The sequence below is a fragment of the Silene latifolia genome, chromosome 5, assembly GCF_048544455.1.
Source record: "Silene latifolia isolate original U9 population chromosome 5, ASM4854445v1, whole genome shotgun sequence".
NCBI lineage: Eukaryota > Viridiplantae > Streptophyta > Magnoliopsida > Caryophyllales > Caryophyllaceae > Silene > Silene latifolia.
In genome coordinates, this window is record NC_133530.1 from 55,135,243 (window position 1) to 55,142,605 (window position 7,363).

General features: G+C 48.4%; 1 long non-coding RNA gene across 1 annotated transcript; it reads left to right on the plus strand.

Annotated features, from left to right (window-relative positions):
- The first annotated feature begins 360 nt into the window (after positions 1–360).
- LOC141656120 (uncharacterized) lies at positions 361–1,126 on the plus strand. Its single transcript, XR_012548356.1, has 2 exons — positions 361–731; positions 918–1,126. It is a non-coding gene; the product is annotated as an uncharacterized LOC141656120 (long non-coding RNA).
- Positions 1,127–7,363: the final 6,237 nt, after the last annotated feature.

Here is a 7,363-nt window from a genome sequence, read left to right on the forward strand (position 1 = left end):
TGGCACGGGGTGGTACAGTGTGCAGACAGAGCCGGGTTATGTTACCGTGTCCAAGATTACATCTTGTAAAGACTGGAAGGGGCGGTGGGTGTACGTCGAGGTGCCGGAGTACTATCCGCTGCCCCGGTCCTTCCAACACTACAAGAATTTTGCTTTCGGGCGACTAAAAACAGCGACTGCCATGTCCAGTCGCTAAATTGGCGACTGACATAAAATGCGGGCGACTGTTATCAGTCGCCAAATTGGCGACGACAAAAATTTGTACGGCAAAATAATATTGGCGACTGAAAGTAAGGTAAGACGACTGTATTTAGTCGCCAATTTTGGCGACCGGTTCATTTCAGTCGCCAACTTCTATGACACAAATGAATAGTTTGGTTCCTACCTCCCCCAGTTCCCACCTTGTTAATTTACAAAAAAAATAATAAAAAAAAAAAAAAAACACACACATTCAACCTCTTCAATTCTTCTTCTTTTCGTATCATTCAACTATTCTATTTCCTTTTAACTTCCATCTTCTATTTCCAATAACCACAAACATTCATCATCTTTCTTTTACATTTTGTTCCAACCCAACTCTTAATTCCCTATATCTTCAACTTCCGCATATTTTTAATAGTAAAAGCACAAAAATTTAAGGAGATCCCAACATACATCTCCCCAAATTTCCAGTTTTATTACTTCATTTTTCGGATTTCATCATATTTATATGCTTGTGTGATTAATTGAAGGTATTGATTCTTATTTTTCTTTTCAAATTCAAATTTTCAGATTATTGTATTTTAATTTTTGTGGTATAGATACATATGTGCATGTCAATTTCTATTTAGATCTTGACTTGAAAACGATTTTACTTCAAAAAATAGCTTAAAAAGACGAACTAATTAAATTATTATTGTGTTGTAATTGGATTATAGGTGTTGATTCAGCCAAAAAGGAGAGGAGAAGCATAGAAAAACGGATTTTAAGGCCAGCCGGAAACGATTTTATGGCTTTGAAGTATTTTATTGTATATCTAAATTGATTGTAATGTAAATTTTATGTATGTAAATGTAAATTGATGTAGTGGTTGTTGAAGTGTAAATGAAAATTAATTGTAATGTAAATGTTATAGAAATTTGCAATTCATACTAGATTGGGATCAAATTTTTTGCGCAGAAAGTGGTTTTATTTTATTTGCAGGTCTGTCTTTTGCAGATCTGTGACTTTTTTTTTATTTTTTAATTCCAAAACTGGCGACTGAAATTCAGATATTGGCTACTGATATCAGTCGCCAATGTGGCTACTGATATCAGTCGCTAATATGGCGACAAAAAACCGTCGCCAATTGTGCTGTTTTGGAGGTGACGTGGCCTCTTATATGGCGACTAGATGGCGACTAATGACAGTCGCCAAATTGGCGACTAGACAGTCGCCAAATTTGGCGACGGGTTTCTGTCGCCCGCTTTAAAAAATTCTGTCGCCAAATTTGGCGACGATGTCCCGTCGCCAAAAGCGACTAAACCTAGCTACGAAGTGCGGGCGACGGACCTTAGTCGCTATATTGATAATGGCGACTGCTCTCAGTCGCCTTATATGGTCGCCTTTGACCTTATTTGTTGTAGTGCAACACCGCGTCAATTTGCGGTGCGAGAGTAAGGGGGAGCATGACAAATACGTCTCCCGGAGTAAGCTAAAGATGGACGCCAGCAGGGTCTATCTCAATGAGGATGAGAAGCGGGCAATGCAGCTGTTTGAGGCTGAAAAGGATGGCACGCCGAAGGGATGGTTGCCCCCGACGCAGATCATTCTTCAGGATGAGCTGCTATGTCACGTCGGCCTCATACCGGCCCTTAGGCAGGGTGAGTGGGGTCGGTGTAAGGCCCATCTTTGCTTTTTATGTTTCTGTATCTTGGCCTTGGTTTATCTTCTTTTGTTTAACTCTTGCTTTGTTTTTTTTACAGACCGTTTTGGCCCGGATCTGTCTGAGGATATCCTCAAGAGGTTGGGACTCGGCAAGGACGGAAAAATTGTTGAGCTGCATCCTAAGGCTGAGGCACGTGATCGCAGACCGGCCCCTAACGAGCTCATGGACCAGCAGTTGAAGGCATTGAATGTGACGGCTGCTCAGGCGAAGGTTGCCAGTAACGTGCCGCGCCGCAAACCAAAAATAACGTCTACGGCGGCGACGGCGTCAACTCCCGCTCAGCCTTTAATCCCTGTGGTCCAGAAGCGGCAGGTGGTCATCGATGTTTAGGAGGAGGAGGTCACTGTTGCAGAGGAATCTCCTCTTTTACGTAAGAGAAAAGAGACAGCGTCTGCTGCTGCCGCTGCTAATGCTACCGAGGCCGGCAAAGAAATGGGTCCTCCAACCAAGAAGGCCAAGCCTAGTACAGATCTAACCTGTGGCTCAGATTTAGCTGGTTCATTAGACGTTCCTGATGACAGGCTCTCTGGCATGTCAATGAATATTGACATGGATGCTTTGTCCGAATTTTTTGTAGATCAATCGCCGCCGTCTACCGGTCCCTCTGAATGGCGATTAGAGAAGCGGCCTGTGCAGACGGGTGATAAGAATGCCGCCGTCGTCTCCTCCTCCCCGAAGCCTTCCCCCGCCCAGATTAGGAAGATGCTGGCGAAGTGGGCTGACGTGGCCGGTGCTCACATTATGGAGCAAGAAAAGGTCATGGCTGAAGCTGCTCCTGCGCTTGAACGGCTTAGGCTTGAGCTTGATGCTTCTAAGCAAGAGGCCGAGAAGGCGAAGAAGGACTTCCAGGCCGCCGAAAATGATTTCCTCGCTGAGCGAAAGCTCAGGGAGGATGCTGAGAAGGCGGTCCTAGCCGAGAGGGCCAAGGTTGAGGCTGCGGAGGCTGACGCCGCTAAGCTGCGGGAGGAGCGGGATAAGCTTCAGCCCGCTTTTGACTTTGCTGTTGCTAAGAGGGAAGAATGGAAGTCTTTGTATACGGCTCAGGCGAAGGCGCATCGGAACACGAGGGCTATCCTCGCCCAGAGGGAGGAGGACATTGAGACGCTCCCAAGTGTCGTCATTCCTAACATGTGCGCCCAATACCGGGACCAGGCCGAAGAAGCCGCCAGAGAAGTGATCGGAGAGCTCTTTCCTGAAGGCTCCTTCCCATGGCAAAAATTTGACCAGCTGCTTGATGATAAGCTTGATGCTAAGGCGGCTGCTGCGGAGGCGAAGGTCATGAGGAGGAGGCGAGAGGTGAAGAAGGAGAAAGAGGAGGTGCGGAGAAGGCGCCCATCCGAAAAGGTGAAGGCGGCCGGGAGGAAGCCGAGAGGGCAAAGGCACTGCCGAAGCCGCCAAGTCGGCTTCCGGGTCGCCCACCAAAGATGATCTGATGTCGCCGGTGGCGAGCAAAGCAACGAGCATAGGGAGACGGGCGGTCGTCACCGGTTCACCAAGCATCTCGGATAGCTTCATTGTTCGGGGCCAATTATTAAGCCTTTCCTCCCCGCCATCTTTTGGCACTTCATGTCTTATGTCTGTACCCTTTTGCTGTTCCTTCGTTTTTGTAAACTTTGGTAGGTAGTGTTTAGGCTATCCCTATGGGGACGGCCGTCGACTTCTTTATTGTATTACCTGTAAACATTTTTAATAAGAGTTTGTTTATTTTGCCTCTGGCTTGGCCGAGGTCTTTTTCTCATTTTTGTCTGAGTTGTCTTCTTGCGTTTTTAACATATTGAGTGCTTTTTCGTTTTTACCTTCGGCCTGGCCGAGGCAGTTAGGATGCGCATCTCAATTGTACTTAAACGTCTTTAAACATGTTGGCCTGTTGGTCGCTTCCTCCTTCACTCTCGGTCTTAGCCGAGGCGTCAGATTTGCGCTTCCCAACGGTCGTTGTGAACATGTTAGCGTATCGGTCGTTGTGTCCCCGTCACTTCGGCCCGGCCGAGGCAATCGGGGTTCTGGCGCGACAAAGCGTTCGTATCAGAGACGTGTTGATCGCTTCCTCTTTCACTCTCGGTCTGGCCGAGGCGTCCGATTAGCGTTTCTCAACCGTACTTATACGTTCCTAAGCATGTTGGATCAACCGTCGTGGGGAAAGTCGCGTTTCCTCGTCACCCCGGCTTTGGCCGAGGTGATCGAGTTTACGTTTTGATTCTTTGTTGCAAATATCTTGGTATGACTATGGGAGGGACACTTCATTTTGATAGAAAACTTGGAACATTCTTCATTAGATATAATCAAGAGTTGGGGTGCCCACAACGGTCTCGGACACCTCCGCCGCTATACGAAGTATTTTCTAAGATTGTCGGTGTTCCAGTGGCTCAGTAGAGGCACTCCCTCCATGTCTGTCAGCCGGTATGTACCCGGCCTCATTTCTTCAACCACTTTGTAGGGTCCTTCCCAGTTGGCCGTCATTTTGCCATGGATGTTTCCTTTGTTGGTGGCGGCCGACTTTCTTAGGACTAGATCTCCTATTCTTAAGTCCCTTTTGTGGACCCTTCGGTTGTAGGCTCTTCTCATTCTGTTTTGGTAAACGGCTAAGTTGAGCCGTGCCGTGTCTCGACTTTCTTCGACCAGGTCTAGGGAGGCTTTCAGGCCTTCCTCATTTTCGACTGGGTTAAAGGTTTGCGTTCTGAATGTCGGCACCGATGCTTCAATTGGTAGGACGGCTTCAGACCCATAGACAAGGTGGAATGGGTTGTATCCCGTTGCTTCTTTCTCCGTGGTTCTAAGGGACCACAGGACACCGGGTAGTTCATCAGCCCACCTTCCCTTTAGATCTTCAACCTTCTTTTTCAGCCCGTTTAGGATTGTTTTATTAGCTGCCTCCGCCTGCCCGTTGCTCTGAGGGTGGCAGACGGAGGAGTATGCAAACTTGATACCGAGCTCTTCTAGCCAGTTCATCACCGTGTCACTCCAAAACTCTCGGCCGTGGTCAAATACCATGACTTGGGGTAACCCAAAACGAGTTATGACGTTCTCCCAAATCACCTTTCTTACGACCGCCGTGGTTTTGGCAGGTACTGCGACAGCTTCGACCCATTTGGTGAAGTAATCGACGGCGACGATCAGGTACTTCCTTCCTCCGGAGGCCGTCGGAAATGGCCCCAATAAATCCATCCCCCACTGTGCGAATGGTAGGGGGCTAAGTACTGGTTGCAGGTCTCGGGAAGGTGCGTGTATCACCGGAGCATGCATCTGACAATTCTTGCACTTCTTGGTCTTAGCTCTGGAATTCTCAAGCATGGTGGGCCAGAAGTAGCCGGCTCCGAGAGCTTTGTGGGCTAGCGTTCTTGCCCCCATGTGATGTCCACAGATGCCTTCGTGAATCTCTGTCAGTATGAGCTCCGCGTCGGCTGGGCCGACACATTTCAAAAGTGGTCTTATCACGGACCTTCTGTATAGTTCTCCTTCAAACACCAAGTACCTTGCGGCGATCCTTCTTATCTTCTGGGAGAGACCGCGGTCCTCCGGTAACTCTTTTGTTAGTTTGTATCTCATTATCGGAGTCATCCACGTTGTCTCGGCTTCGATGTCGCCCACCATGCCGACGGTCTCAGTGATGCTTTTAGCATTCCTGATATCCACCAGCACGGTTCGGCTGACATTCTTGATGGTAGAACTGGCAAGTTTTGAGAGAGCGTCGGCTCGGTTGTTCTCGGACACAGGGATGCATTGGATTTGGAAAGATTTCAATTTTCTTTGTGTCGGCCTTTTACTCTTTCCAGGTATCTTACCATCCCATCGTCTCGAGCCTCATACTCTCCTCTGATTTGGTTAGTCACTAATAGTGAGTCTGTCTTCAACACAATGTGTTCCGCCCCGGCAGCTCTAGCTAGCTCGACTCCAGTTATCACCGCCTCGTATTCGGATTCGTTGTTTGAGGCCGAGAAGGTAAATTTCAAGGCATACTCAAACTCGTCCCCGTTTGGGCTGATGATAAGGATGCCGGCTCCTGAGCTGTTTGCCGTGGAGGACCCGTCGGTATATACTTCCCATACGCCGGGCTGTGATTCTTCTTGGTATGTGCACTCGGCTAGGAAGTCTGCAAGTGCCTGCCCCTTTATCGAGGGCCTCGGCTTGTATTGAATGCCGAAGCCGGATAGCTCTACTGCCCATTTGATGAGCCTGCCGGATTGTTCAAATTTTTCCAATGCTTTCTCCAATGGTTGGTCGGTTAAGACCGTCACGGGATGTGCGTCGAAGTAAGGTTTCAGTTTCCTTGCGGCAACGACGACAGCAAAGGCTTCTTTTTCAATCAGTGGGTAATTTATTTGGCGAGCAACGAGTGTATGGTGACAAAGTAGATTGGGTGTTTGCTTGTCTTCTTCTCGACGATTACAAGATCGCCGTGGCCGAGGTAATCGCTATGTATAGATATAGCGTCTCCCAAAGATCGGCCTGGACGGGGTTGGGAGAGTTTGAAGATGAGCTTTCGGTTGCCTGAAAAGCTGTGCTCGTTCCTCCCCAGTGAAGTCTTTATTCCCTTCAACACTTTGAAGAATGAGGTGCTCTTGTCGGCTGACCGGGAAATGAAACGGGCGAGAGCCGCCATCCTCCCGGTCAACATCATAACCTCTTTTCGATTCCTCGGCTCCGGAAGGTCCAGTATTGCTTGGACTTTCTCGGGATTGGCATCAATTCCCCCTGGCACCGACAAGCACGTCGAGGAACTTATCCGCCGGACACCGAAGTTGCATTTCATTGGGTTAAGTTTCATCTTGTATTTCCTTAGTGAACAAAATGTTTCGCTCAAGTCGGCCAAGTGCTCGCTGTCAGACTTGCTTTTTACAATAGCATCGTCGACGTAAGCCTCGATGTTTCGCCCTTTTGATCTTGAAACACTTTGTCCACCAGCCTAGTGTAAGTTGCGCCGGCGTTTTTCAAACCGAACGGCATCATTTTATACATATATGTGCCGTGTATGGTGATGAATGCGCACTTAGGCATGTCTTCTTCGCCATGAATACCGATGGTACCCTGAAAAGGCGTCGGCAGGCTCAAGATAGTGTAGCTGCCGTTGCGTCTATTAAGCTATCTATTCGAGGCAAAGGATAGCAATCTTTAGGGCATGCTTTATTAAGATTTGTAAAATCAACACACATCCTCCACCCCCTGATGACTTCTTTACCATTACAACATTTGCTAGCCACTCAGGGTAAGTACAAGGCATGATAAAGCCCGCCTCTAATAGTTTGTCTACCTCGGCCTTGATGGCCTCATCTTTCTCGGCCGAGGAGTTCCTCATCTTACGCTTGACGGGCGGCGTTGGAGAGTACGTTCGGCTTGTGAACGATCACCTCTCGGCTCACGCCGGCATCTCGGCGGCTGAGTACGCGAAGACGTCTTTGTTCTTTCTCAGCAGGTCCAAGAGGTCGGCTCTGAACTTTGGCTCCAGGCCGACACCGACAGTTA